Source organism: Bos javanicus, chromosome 12 (genome assembly GCF_032452875.1).
Source record: "Bos javanicus breed banteng chromosome 12, ARS-OSU_banteng_1.0, whole genome shotgun sequence".
NCBI classification, from domain to species: Eukaryota; Metazoa; Chordata; class Mammalia; order Artiodactyla; family Bovidae; genus Bos; species Bos javanicus.
This window is the reverse complement of record NC_083879.1, coordinates 39555466-39570118: the sequence shown is the minus strand read 5'-3', so window position 1 is coordinate 39570118 and position 14653 is coordinate 39555466. Positions and strand designations below refer to the sequence as shown.

Here is a 14653-nt window from a genome sequence, read left to right as displayed (position 1 = left end):
TCATCCCTGAGATATGGTAACTGAGATGACAAAATGAATGAAAAACATGGGATTATGCTTTAAAACATTCCTTCCTTCCAGCAATCAAGGCAGGATTTCATAAATTCATTTTTATACAAATATTTGATAGCCTAGTATGTAACAGCATACTTCCTCCAGCAAACATCGCCTGCCAGTTGCCTTCTCATGGGGTGTTTTCCTCATGTGGCAAAACCCCATCCCAGTAGGTCTCTGGATCCATACTTGACAAACTCTCAGTACTTCAGAATTGCTGCACCACTGAGTTTCTGATGTAGGAGGACTGTTTGAACTTGGGAATCTGTTTATCAAATAGATCTTTTTTTAATTATCCAAGTGTTTATTTTTTTTTTCTTTTTTAACTCCTTATGTGCAGATATGTTGGGTAACCACCACTTTTGGCATCCCATTTATATCTGAATCATACATGTACACAAAGTGTAAATCTCAGGCTGAAACTTTTAATGCACAAATAAAGAGTAAGGTTACAAGTCTGAGTGCTAGCGAGAAGGAAAAGAACAGGGCTGTCAGGAAGTAAAACGTAATTGGTTGACATGGAAGTCAAATATGACCTTGAAAAAATAATTCCAGTCAGAGGGAGGGCACTGATTGCAAGGATTTAAAGGGTGATATGGAAGTAGAATCTATTAAGCATTAGGCTATTAATCATTAGTAGAGCTGGGTAGCAAAAAGAAACATAAATTGCAACCATATAAGCCCTTGAGAGATACAGCGATAAGGTTAGAGGAAAGTGTTGTTTTTGTTGTTAGGTTTTGTTTCTTGTTTTATAACAAGGAGCCCATTATGGTACATTTGTTCAGTGGAAGGCACCTGCAGACAGGGAAATTGAACAGAAGCATGTCTTTGTGATTGGGAGGGGGAGATTATTTACAGATCAAGATCCAGTGGTGCACAAATAAGCCAGCACGATGAGAGCAATTTGACAGAAAAAAGGGTGAATGAAAACAGGTGAAAGATGAGAGTGAAGCAGAGGATAGGTTCTTTCTCTGTAAGACTAAGGAAGAAAAGGGGTGAGTATAAAGGAGAAGAGCTAAAGAAAACAAGGGCTTCAGCAGTTCCGTTTAAGTAACAGATAGTGTCATTTGCTAAGACTGAGGTGTTGGTCCAAACTGAGGCCTGAGGAAAAGCAACCATGTTGAATACTCCTGTGAGTCATAGGCAATGATGAAAGGATTGCTGAATACCAGTGAGGTCGGGTGGAGGTTGAACAGCACAGATTTGTAGAAGAGCCTGTCAACCCCGATTTCGGAGTTGCTCCAGCAATAGCTGGCAGCTCAGGAAAAGAGCAAAAAAAAAAAAAAAAAAAAAAGCAGATGGTGAGGCTTTTTCAGGGTGAAGATTAGCAAGGAAGGCAAAGATGAGGGTCAGCAGAGCCAGTTTGTAAGGTCCTTGCAGGAGCACCTAGAGTGGCTGCCTAGGGGGCAGAGGCTGGGTGTGAGGGTGGGAGAGGCTGGAGAGGAGTTAATAAATTAGGGAATAGAAAGTGGCTGAGGTACTACGGGTCTCAGCTAGTTTGAAGAATATAGTCCACAGGCACAAGAAAGAAAATAAAGTGAATTTTATTTGTAGATAATTTTGGAAGTCAAGTATTTATTTGGAAAGTGGTATAATTCTGAGTGGTAGAATCATTTTTGCCTGTTTTGACATTTGTTTTGGTTTCTAATTTGCTGTCACAACCACCGCCTAAGGCCTGAGACATTTATACATTTTAAGTATACTAGATGATAAGGGAATTGTACCTGATAGAGATATTTTTACATCTTAAATAGAGTGACTCACTAAAACTATTAAAATTCAAGATGTAAATGCAAAATACTATTGCATTCTATTCGTGTATTACATATATTCAGAAACATGAATACATTAAAATGCACTTGGTCTGCAATTGAATGCTAGCTTTAATATATTTTTATTTGGAAAGATTCTTAAATGTCCTGCACAGGTACATTTTATATCACTGTATAAAATTTATATAGTCCGCTGTAACATAACTGTAATACATAGTATAAATAGTACCTTTTTAGTTGTAAAGATATGTTTTTTTCAACATAAAACCTCTCAAGGCCTGAAAGAGTTAATGTGCCCCATAATCCTAAATTTAGTACAATGAAATGACTTCATTTGGGGGGAATTAGCATCTCTTTTTTCACCACCTTAATTTGCTTTTGTTATGAGCCTTTCTGACTCCTATGCATTCATCTAGAATTAAGACCAACATTTCTCTGGTGTTTGTGATTCATGGATTCCTATGACTGGGAGAAACCATTTTTATCCCTCTGGGTTAACTCCTCTTTTTAAGGGTGTGTGGAGCCATGTGTGAAGAGATAAGAAAGCCTTCCTCAGCAATCAATGAAAAGAAATAGAGGAAAACAACAGAATGGGAAAGACTAGAGATCTCTTCAAGAAAATTAGAGATACCAAGGGAACATTTCATGCAAAGATGGGCTCAATAAAGGACAGAAATGGTATGGACCTCACAGAAGCAGAAGATATTAGGAAGAGGTGGCAAGAATACACAGAAGAATTGTACAAAAAAGATCTTCATGACCAAGATAATCATGATGGTGTGATCACTCACCTAGAACCAGACATCCTGGAATGTGAAGTCAAGTGGGCCTTAGAAAGCATCACCACGAACAGAGCTAGTGGAGGTGATGGAATTCCAGTTGAGCTATTTCAAATCCTGCAAGAAGATACTGTGAAAATGCCGCCCTCAATATGCCAGCAAATTTGGAAAACTCAGCCGTGGCCACAGGACTGAAAAAGGTCAGTTTTCATTCCAATCCCAAAGAAAGACAATGCCAAAGAATGCTCAAACTACCTCACAATTGCACTCATCTCACGTGCTAGTAAAGTAATGCTCAAAATTCTCCAAGCCAGGCTTCAACAATATGTGAACGGTGAACTTCCAGATGTTCAAACTGGTTTTAGAAAAGGTAGAGGAACCAGAGATCAAATTGCCAACATATGCTGGATCAAGGAAAAAACAAGAGAGTTCCAGAAAAACATCTATTTCTGCTTTATTGACTATGCCAAAACCTTTGACTGTGTGGATCACAATCAACTGTGGAAAATTCTGAAAGAGATGGGAATACCAGACCACCTGACCTGCCTCTTGAGAAACCTATATGCAGGTCAGGAAGCAACAGTTAGAACTGGACATGGAACAACAGACTGGTTCCAAATAGGAAAAGGAGTCCATCAAGGCTGTATACTGTCACCCTGGTTATTTAACTTATATGCAGAGCACATGATGAGAAACGCTGAGTAGGAGGAAACACAAGCTGGAATCAAGATTGCTGGGAGAAATATCAATAACCTCAGATATGCAGATGACACCACCCTTATGGCAGAAAGTGAAGAGGAACTCAAAAGCCTCTTGATGAAAGTGAAAGTGGAGAGTGAAAAGGTTGGCTTAAAGCTCAACATTTAGAAAACGAAGATCATGGCATCTGGTCCCATCACGTCATGGGCAATAGATGGGGTAACAGTGGAAACAGTGTCAGACTTTATTTTTTTGGGTTCCAAAATCACTGCAGATGGTGACTGCAGCCATGAAATTAAAAGACGCTTACTCCTTGCAAGGAAAGTTATGACCAACCTAGATAGCATATTCAAAAGCAGAGACATTACTTTGTCAACAAAGGTCCGTCTAGTCAAGGCTATGGTTTTTCCTGTGGTCATGTATGGATGTGAGAGTTGGACTGTGGAGAAAGCTGAGCACTGAAGAATTGATGCTTTTGAACTGTGGTGTTGGAGAAGACTCTTGAGAGTCCCTTGGACTGCAAGGAGATCCAACCAGTCCATTCTGAAGGAGATCAGCCCTGGGATTTTTTTGGAAGGAATGATGCTGAAGCTGAAACTCCAGTACTTTGGCCACCTCATGCGAAGAGTTGACTCATTGGAAAAGACTCTGATGCTGGGAGGGATTGGGAGCAGGAGGAGAAGGGGACATCAGAGGATGAGATGGCTGGATGGCATCACTGACTCGATGGACATGAGTCTGAGTGAACTCCAGGAGTTGGTGATGGACAGGGAGGCCTGGTGTGCTGGGATTCATGGGGTCACAAAGAGTCGGACACGACTGAGTGACTAAATTGAACTGAACTGGAGACATGTTAGTGCAGGTCCCTGGCACAGTCAGGTAGAGGCAGAGCTAGGCCTGGAACCAAGAGCCTCTAGCCAGTGCTTTCTGGACTGCATAGCTCAGGTATTCTGTCTCATGGAGGAAAGGATTTTAGAAAGAAAACTGACATTTCTGCCTTTCAATAAGTACCCTTCCAGAAACTCAAGCTTCCCTATCAACCCCAGGAACATGTCATGAGGCATTACTACAGTTGCTGTACTGTGGTGAGTGGGTCTATATAGGTGTGTCAGCCTCTAGTATTGATTCAGAAGGTGTCGCCTCTCACAAAATCAGCCTCTTCACATTGCTTTGAAAACTGAGGAAAATGCTGGAGTTTTACCAAAAAAGATTACATCAATAACCATGTGGTCTAAGCTCTTGAAACTCATACAGCAGTGTATGAGGTCAACGTGTCTCTGTCTGCACAAAGGTCCCTAGCCTGTCAGTGGTTGCATGCTCATCATGGAGATGACCTAAGGTGGGTAATGATAAGAGGCTTATTATTCTTTCTGCTTGCCAGTGTTTGAGAGCAGTCAAGAAAAGCTTGCTATTTTCTTCCTACTTCAAGAAAAGGAAAACGCTCTATATTAATTGGATGCATTTGGCTCGGCTGTGTAAGTGTGACAAATAGAGATGTGTCAAACTGTCTGAAAATTATTTGGGTCATCTGCAAATCACTGAGCCTGCCAGTTTGCAGACAATTTCTAGTCCTTGTGGTCTGTCACATTCCTTTTCCATTAGCTATTTACCATCTGATGAGTGAAAGAGTGCACTAGTTTATTTATTTTTTTTTGCAAAAATATATTCTGTTTTATTGATGCTTTTTCCATTACAAGTGTATTGTTATGTGGTCTACACTTCAGTGCCTTTGCAAATGCTCACTAGAATCTTTTTGCCAAACAGAGAGTATTGCAGTAAGAGATGGAAAAAAAAAAAAAAATGAGTCTCCCTGGTCTGCTTTATGATATGAAATGACAATCGTTTTCAGATTAGCTCATCCCCAGGACATGCTTCAGGACACCTGAAGGAGTATTGATGACAGTGGCTATAGCACATGTCTGTGGATTGGATAGCAGGCAGCCTTCCTGCACTGGGACTGAGGTCCAAATCAGCCTTCTGCCTGTGAGGGTACAGGAGACTCTGGGTAAATCTTTTATTTACAAACAGGGAATACTTGCCAAGATGGAATAAAAAAAGTAACTGATTAATCAGCATTCAGCCTTCATTCTGAAGGGCCTCGCGGCCAGGCCCTTTTCAGCTTTTGGGAGATTGGCCTTGTATGAGAGGGATGTAGTGTGGAAATGCCTTTGATAGCTCAGTGATTGAGTCTATCGGGCTTTGGAAAGGGACAGGACCAGGTTTAAACAGCCCTGCATGATAGAACACAGAGTGTGCATGGCTGGAAAAAAAAATTACCTCATTATAGCTCAGTGCTGTTGCCCTTTGGAGTAAAATGAGAGAAAAGCTTGCTCTGGTACTTTTGCTGATAAAATTCACTTTTTGGAACACAACCAAATCCTAGCATATATCATCGGAGAGAAATAAAGCAGTCAAAAACTATATTCCTAAATAGGCCTGAAACATCTTGGCAACTGCTAAAGCAACACAAATAACGAACAGTGCCCTACTAGCTAGACCCTTAAATTATGCAGCTGTTCATTACCCGAATTATACATCTCAGGCTGCCCTTTGGAAAAAGGCATGGAGCACAGAGCTGGAACAATCCTTGAATTATAGTACAATAAGAAAGACCTCCTGAAGTGTCACATGCATGTAGTGGAAGATAAGAAAGGCCAGCTTAAGTTCTTGGCATTTTAAAGAAGGCAATCAAGAAAGCCTTTGAATTCCTCAGTTTTCTTTCTCTGCAATTCATTTGCATTTTTAGGTTAGTTAGACAAAGCATCCCATTCATGTGTCTGTGGTCCTGTTAGTCTTCTGCTCCAGAAATGTGAATGTGTGTTTGGAATTAAGCTGCACGTTATTTACAGATGGGGCAGTTAAAAAAAAGAAAAATAAAAAATAAAACATTGCAGCATCAGGCCTGGTGTATTTAAAATGAGAATTAGTAATGACAGTGCATAATATCCCAAAGAATGAAAACATTATAAAAATAAAGCCATCACAAGTTTAAGGAAAGAATTTCAAATTTTATTTTGCCCCTATAATACATGCTACTTTTCTACTCAAAGTGAAACACATTACTCCATGTACTTTGAGACTCCCGTGAGTAGCACATTTGGTACATTTTCCTTTGATAAGATTCAAATTTCTTCACTGAATTATATTAGCAAAACGTACATTAGACTTTACTTGGTGGTACACTTTTGAACCCCTATCAGTTAGAGTTTAAAATATTTTATTTTCTCATCCAGTTTATAAGGTTTTTTTTTTTTTTTTTTTTTGGACAAAAGCTAATGAGGATATTTACATTTTTAGCAGATTTTCTTTTTTTTTCTTTTTAGTTAAATTGCATGGGCAAATGATTTTTTTTTTTAAATCCCCTCTTTGGTGAGTATTTGATAAGTTAGTTAAGGCATTTTCTTGCATAAAGCTGTTGTAGCCACACGTTCTGGGAAACAAACTCACTCAGAAGGACAATGCAGATAGTGGGGTGCAGTTAATTACACCACCAGGCCCAAGGCAGAGTCTCCTCTTAGCCAGGGACCCTGATAAGTTTTTGTGAAAACCTTATATACCCTAAGTATATGTGCTCAAACCCACCTCCCCAAATTCTCAGAAACTAGTCTGAATAAAGGAAAAGAAAGATACAATCACAGTATGATCCCTATGCTTAAACCTGTGTTTTACATTAAAAAGATCATACACCATGATCAAGTGGGCTTTATCCCAGGGATGCAAGGATTCTTCAATATCCGCAAATCAATCAATGTAATACACCACATTAACAAATTGAAAAATAAAAACCATATGATTATCTCAATAGATGCAGAGAAAGCCTTTGACAAAATTCAACATCCATTTATGATAAAAACTCTCCAGAAAGCAGGAATAGAAGGAACATACCTCAACATAATAAAAGCTATATATGACAAACCCACTGCAAACATTATCCTCAATGGTGAAAAATTGAAAGCATTTCCTCTAAAGTCAGGAACAAGACAAGGGTGCCCACTTTCACCATTACTATTCAACATAGTTTTGGAAGTTTTGGCCACAGCAATCAGAGCAGAAAAAGAAATAAAAGGAATCCAAATTGGAAAAGAAGAAGTAAAACTCTCACTATTTGCAGATGACATGATCCTCTACATAGAAAACCCTAAAGAGTCCACCAGAAAATTACTAGAAATAATCAATGACTACAGTAAAGTTGCAGGATATAAAATCAACACACAGAAATCCCTTGCATTCCTATACACTAATAATGAGAAAACAGAAAGAGAAATTAAGGAAACAATTCCATTCACCATTGCAACGGAAAGAATAAAATACTTAGGAATATATCTACCTAAAGAAACTAAAGACCTATATATAGAAAACTATAAAACACTGGTGAAAGAAATAAAAGAGGACACTAATAGATGGAGAAATATACCATGTTCATGGATTGGAAGAATCAATAGGGTGAAAATGAGTATACTACCCAAAGCAATTTATAGATTCAACGCAATCCCTATCAAGCTACCAACAGTATTCTTCACAGAGCTAGAACAAATAATTTCACAATTTGTATGGAAATACAAAAAACCTCGAATAGCCAAAGCGATCTTGAGTAAGAAGAATGGAACTGGAGGAATCAACTTACCTGACTTCAGGCTCTACTACAAAGCCACAGTTATCAAGACAGTATGGTACTGGCACAAAGACAGAAATATTGATCAATGGAATAAAATAGAAAGTCCAGAGATAAATCCACGCACATATGGACACCTTATCTTCGACAAAGGAGGCAAGAATATACAATGGATTAAAGACAATCTCTTTAACAAGTGGTGCTGGGAAATCTGGTCAACCACTTGTAAAAGAATGAAACTGGACCACTTTCTAACACCATACACAAAAATAAACTCAAAATGGATTAAAGATCTAAACGTAAGACCAGAAACTATAAAACTCCTAGAGGAGAACATAGGCAAAACACTCTCCGACATACATCACAGCAGGATCCTCTATGACCCACCTCCCAGAATATTGGAAATAAAAGCAAAAATAAACAAATGGGACCTAATTAACCTTAAAAGCTTCTGCACATCAAAGGAAACTATTAGCAAGGTGAAAAGACAGCCTTCAGAATGGGAGAAAATAATAGCAAATGAAGCAACCGACAAACAACTAATCTCAAAAATATACAAGCAACTCCTACAGCTCAACTCCAGAAAAATAAACGACCCAATCAAAAAATGGGCCAAAGAACTAAATAGACATTTCTCCAAAAAAGACATACAGATGGCTAACAAACACATGAAAAGATGCTCAACATCACTCATTATCAGAGAAATGCAAATCAAAACCACTATGAGGTACCATTTCACACCAGTCAGAATGGCTGCGATCCAAAAGTCTACAAATAATAAATGCTGGAGAGGGTGTGGAGAAAAGGGAACCCTCTTACACTGTTGGTGGGAATGCAAACTAGTACAGCCACTATGGAGAACAGTGTGGAGATTCCTTAAAAAACTGGAAATAGAACTGCCTTATGATCCAGCAACCCCACTGCTGGGCATACACACTGAGGAAACCAGAAGGGAAAGAGACACGTGTACCCCAATGTTCATCGCAGCACTGTTTATAATAGCCAAGACGTGGAAGCAACCTAGATGTCCATCAGCAGATGAATGGATAAGAAAGCTGTGGTACATATACACAATGGAGTATTACTCAGCCATTAAAAAGAATACATTTGAATCAGTTCTAATGAGGTGGATGAAACTGGAGCCTATTATACAGAGTGAAGTAAGCCAGAAGGAAAAACATAAATACAGTATACTAACGCATATATATGGAATTTAGAAAGATGGTAACAATAACCCGGTGTACGAGACAGCAAAAGAGACACTGATGTATAGAACAGTCTTATGGACTCTGTGGGAGAGGGAGAGGGTGGGAAGATGTGGGAGAATGGCAATGAAACATGTAAAGTATCATGTAGGAAACGAGTTGCCAGTCCAGGTTCAATGCATGATGCTGGATGCTTGGGGCTGGTGCACTGGGACGGCCCAGAGGGATGGTATGGGGAGGGAGGAGGGAGGAGGGTTCGGGATGGGGAACACATGTATACCTGTGGCGGATTCATTTTGATATTTGGCAAAACTAATACAATTATGTAAAGTTTAAAAATAAAATAAAATTGGAAGAAAAAAAAAAAAAACCTGTGTTTTGTATGCCTTAAGCCTAGGTAATTAACAGTGGACAGTTATCAATAGTCCTGTGGTCATACCTCAATAAGCATAATAGAATTTATGATTCTATTCAGTTACACAGATAATTAGGGTATTCTTTTAGGCATCGGAGAGTCTAGGTATGAGCCCTGGGGTTCTTTCATCCTGGGGGTCTGGTTTTCCAGTTGGTATGTCCTTTCCATAGATACTGGGCATATAGTTAAAGTTCACAGTCCAGCCCAAGATGGAGTCCTGCTTTCAAGATGGAGCCTGTTCTGTCTGTTTCCTCCTTCAAAGCAAACAAAGATTTGCCTAAAACAAAGATTATGTGTAAGAGGTGAGTATTGTATTAGACAAAATTAAGTGATTGCCAAGCTTAGCTTTACTTCTTCCCATTAGGCTATCTGAGCTCACTACTATCCTTCATCCCATCCAGACCTAGTATTAGAGTCAAGGTGTCTTGACATTACCCCCAATATTTGTGAATATGGTATTTTACATGACATAAGTACCTTGCAGATTTTGATTATATATCTTAAAATGTAGAGATTTTCCTGGATTACCTAGGAAATAGACCCAACCTTTTCACATTAAACACTTAAAAGCAGGAAATGTTCTCTGCCTGGAGCCAAAGATACAGGGTAGAAATCAGGGAGATTTAAAGTGGGAGAAGGACTCACTTGTACATTGGTGCTGCTTTGAATACCAATTGGACCCTGGGGTGAGGAACCCAGGAATCTGGGAGACCTTAACACAGTGAGGAGAGCTCCCAGTTGACAGGCAACAAAGAAGGGGGTCTCCACTCAATTGAGTGTGCTTGAACACTCATCCCCAGAACCTCCAGAAAGGAATGCTAACATATCAGTTCTGACTATGAGACCCTAAGCAAAGGACCCACAGAAGTCACTCTGTACCCAGACTTCTGATTACAGAACTATAATAAGTACATTTTGTTAAGCCATTAATTTGGGGTAATTTATTATGTTAACTCTAGAAAATCAATATACCTGTCCTCTGGTATTCTTCCTGAAGTTTACCTTTCATGAGAATATCTGTAGTTTAGTCATTATTTTTATTTATGTTATTAAATAAACATTTAACAACATTAAGGACAGGGAAGCCTGGCATGCTGATGTCCATGGGTTTGCAGAGTTGGACATGACTAACGGATTGAACAACAAATGTTGTTAAATACTTGTTACCATTTGCGGCAAATGAAGAAATCAGCAAAGTTGTAGGTTGCTTGTTTATTCGGGAAGTGAGAATGAAAAGTGATTCTTGATCATCAGAAACATATAAGTCAGAGGGTAGCAGAGTGTAATATTCGATTAAATGGGCTCTGGAGGTGGATTGCGAGGGTTTAAATCCTGACTCACTTCCTAGCTGTTTCCTCAGCCAAGTTACTTAACATCTCTGTGCGTTAGCTTCTTTTTCTGTAAGGGGAGAATAATAATGGTATTTATTCTGCTATGCAGAGCAAGTTAATACAAGTCACATTCAGCTTATATTAATTGTTTTATAAATATTAACTATTTTGTGATTATTATATTTCTCCATCTTTATAGTTGTAAAAATGTATTTAACTACTTCAATAGAAACCTTTTGGGAATTGTCATGCTTTATTAATTTATGATAAAATGATAAACTTTATTAATTTTAGTACACTTAAAATGTAATATTAATAGTTCTTTTGCTTAAAATTTTGTATTAGAATTGATATTTCTTTGAAAATCCAAACGTGTCCATAGGTTATATTGAGTCAACCCAGATGAGAGAGGGCTTCACATTCTGGAGACTAAAAATCTCTGCGTTCAGATTAATTTTAATGTCCGTGATATACAGTTAACAGTTTTAGTAAAATGTCTTGCCTTTTTGAAATGATGTTAATTTCTCCCTTTGAATGAATGAAGACATTAGTTATGAGCCTGCTCTCCCCACCCAACCTAGAGCAGAAGTGAGAGTCCCCTCTCTCACTTTTTGTTTTACTGAGACTTCCATTTAAGCAAAGCGGACACTTACAGCCTAGGCAGTTGGGAGCAGAGCCTATGTAAACACACACTTCAGCTGTGCATATTAATGTCTCCCTGGAGCGCAGTGGGGCCACAAGCTCTCCTGCATTCTGCCTCTGTGCTGCCCTGACCATGCCCTCATTCTGGAGATTTATGGCCATGGCTACACGAAAGTCCTATGTTATTAGTACAGAAGTTGTTCCTGCAAACCAGCTCAAAGCAAGCGTCCATCTGCACCTCAGAACACACAGAGATGTAAGATGTTTGTTTTCTCTCTGGGTCACTTGTGCAGCCAAATATCAACAGAATCATTAATTAGATCAGTACTCCTCAAGCTCCAGTGTACACAGGAGTCAGCAAAGGTTTGCTGAAATGCAGATGAAGATTCAGGAGCTCAGAATTGGGGCTGAGAGTCAGTATTTCTAACAATCTCTTAGGTTATGATACTCCAGCTACAGTTTCTGCCCATACTTCACATGGCCAAACATAAGAGCATTGTTTAAACTTTAATTATCTCTTTTTAAGAAAGTCATTGTCACCTATGAATAAAGGACAATTTTGTTTGGAACTTGTGCTCAAATTCTTCATCATTTCAAAATATGTTTTACTGTGAGAATATAGATTTGGTATCTGCTTTTATGTAAGGGATTCCCTTTATGGAAGGGGCTTCCCTGGTGGCTCAGACAGTAAAGCATCTGTCTGCAATGCAGGAGACCTGGGTTTGATCCCTGGGTGGGGAAGATCCCCTGGAGAAGGAAATGGCAGCCCACTCTAGTACTCTTGCCTGGAGAATCCCATGGACGGAGGAGCCTGGTAGGCTACAGTCCATGAGTTGCAAAGAGTCAGACGTGACTGAGTGATGTCACTTTCACTTTATGTAAGGGAACGGTAATGAAGATAAAGGCCTCTATGTTAAACAAAATTGCTCTTGAAATAAAAGTATTCAATATTGGGACTTTAGTGTTAATACATAATGAAAACCTAGTGTAAAATATTTCCTAGTAATTCAGATTTTGGAAGATTCAATGTTGGTTTACCTGTGCAAATCAACAAGCAAGTGACTTTGAGTAGGTCAGCTAACCTCTTTTATAATGGGGGATATAGCTGTACCTGGGACTAGAGTGCATGTAAGAATGAAATGAATTAACTATGTAAATGGTTTAGAAAAACATTTAGATTAAAGAAATAAACACTTTTCAAAATTCAGCATGTATGAAAAGGTGTATATTTGGCAGATCGTTATTGAACAACACTTTTAAGAGAAAGTTTAGCTGTCATTGTGAAGTTACCATTCTACAGGAGCAGCTGAATGTGGAAGGAATTGTTTGATTTGATATTCAAGCTCTAAATCTAGCCTTGCTTCATATCATTTAGGTTGATTTTTAAGTTCATTGTTTTGGGGCAGGTAAAATAAGCCACATAATAGAAAAGTATGACCATGAAAACTATTACCTCAAGAAAAAGTACAGCACCTTTCATATTTTCCAATTCTAAATTTCTCCTAGCTGAGAAGATTGCTGGGATCAAACTAGTTGAGAGCAAAATAGAAAGATCCTCAGGACATTTAAAATGTTAGGTGATTCTTACCAAATGAGTTTTGGTTTCATGTAAAAGGAGTTTAATTTGAAATATTCAAAAATAATATAGCATCATCACATTATTTATTTGCTTGAATGACTGGATATTTTTAATTACCCTGAACTAATTTCTAAATAGAAATTCTGATTTCTCATTGTAATAATTTCTAATAATTGAGGAAAGCAATGGATAAGCTTTAGTTTAAAATAGTGTCTCTTTCTTTATCTTTTCCCTCAGGTAGCCTTTCACAGGGGCTTTGAAAGAGGAAGTTTATGTCAATAAGTTACTGAGCCTAAGGAACAATAGATTTTTTAAGAGGTGGTGAGGAAATCTTCAAAGAGAATGAAATTATGTGCTGAGAGAAACAACAAAAAAAAATGAATAAAGAGCATTTTTGATATGATGGAGGGTTGAAGAAAACCAAAGAAGTGAACTAGAAGAAGCCACAGATTGCTATAATATTCACTTTTTTGAAAAGTGCCTTCAAGGTGTGGAATAGAGCTTTTTTATTCCATTCTGCTATTTCAGTCAACCACCATTGAATGTTCAAAAGGTGAAAATTAGAGGAAAACTAATGCATGTATTTTGTTTGCTCCCTAACGTTAGAACACAAAGCAATATACACACTTGACAGCTAAAAAAATCTGTAAAATATGGTGTATTTGCTCAGCATCCTTATTCTGAATCTCTAGTACTCTGGATATATTATCTCAAAAATTTTCAACAGAATATATGTGACATAAGAGGCAGGGAAATATTTCTTTTAGTAAAAATATACAACTAATTATTACTGCAACTATGAAGTTGGAGTACTCAGGTCATGTCTAAGACTTGAAATAAACAAAGAGATGCAGAATGAGTTCTCTTAGGTTTATTCTTGTGCTTCTTTTTGTTCTCATTACTGTACACTGTAGAAAATTAAAAGGAATATCTTATTGGTCTGTTTCAATTCATCAATGATAAAGACTATACTGTAGCTATGCTAAGAGTAGAAGCTATTTCTCTCTTCTGGTCTAATAACACTTTAAGACTATTGCCTATATGAGAAGCTCAAGCCTCCTGAAACTAAAAGATGTTCATGTTTGTGGTGAAAGTTTTCATTAATAATTTCAAATCATACTCTGCCAAGGATCTGCCACTGTTGCAAGTTATGGCTATTTGGAGTTCTCATGTTTTTCTGCCAAGTGAAAATTGGTTTTGCGGAATTGTTTATTGCTGCTTCTTTACTGCTTCTCCCCCCTCCACCAAGAGAATACTTCTGTTCTGCAGAAGCAATGGAAACTTAAAAAGATAGAATGTTTTCATGTCAGAAAAATTAAAGTCATGAAGGAGATAGATCTCCAGAATTAAATTAGAATTGAGCAAGTCAGTTATGTGTACATCCATCAGTCCTGTGGTCAGGATCTCATTTCCACTGAAGCAAACTTAGCTAGAGGGCAGATAGAATTTCTACACAGAGAAACCCCCCCACATCCTTCACAGCGAATTATGCTGAGAAGAAAAAGCACTCACCTGCAGCGAGTATAATGTCCTTTAAAAGGTGTGCTCCTGTTTAATAACACCAT

The 14653-nt window shown here is 38.2% G+C and overlaps 1 protein-coding gene across 6 annotated transcripts in view; it reads left to right on the top strand.

Annotated features, from left to right (window-relative positions):
- The window catches only part of PCDH9 (protocadherin 9), a 1146030-nt gene that overhangs the window by 1085640 nt on the left and 45737 nt on the right, over nt 1-14653 (top strand). The gene's annotated exons all lie outside the window — the stretch shown is intronic.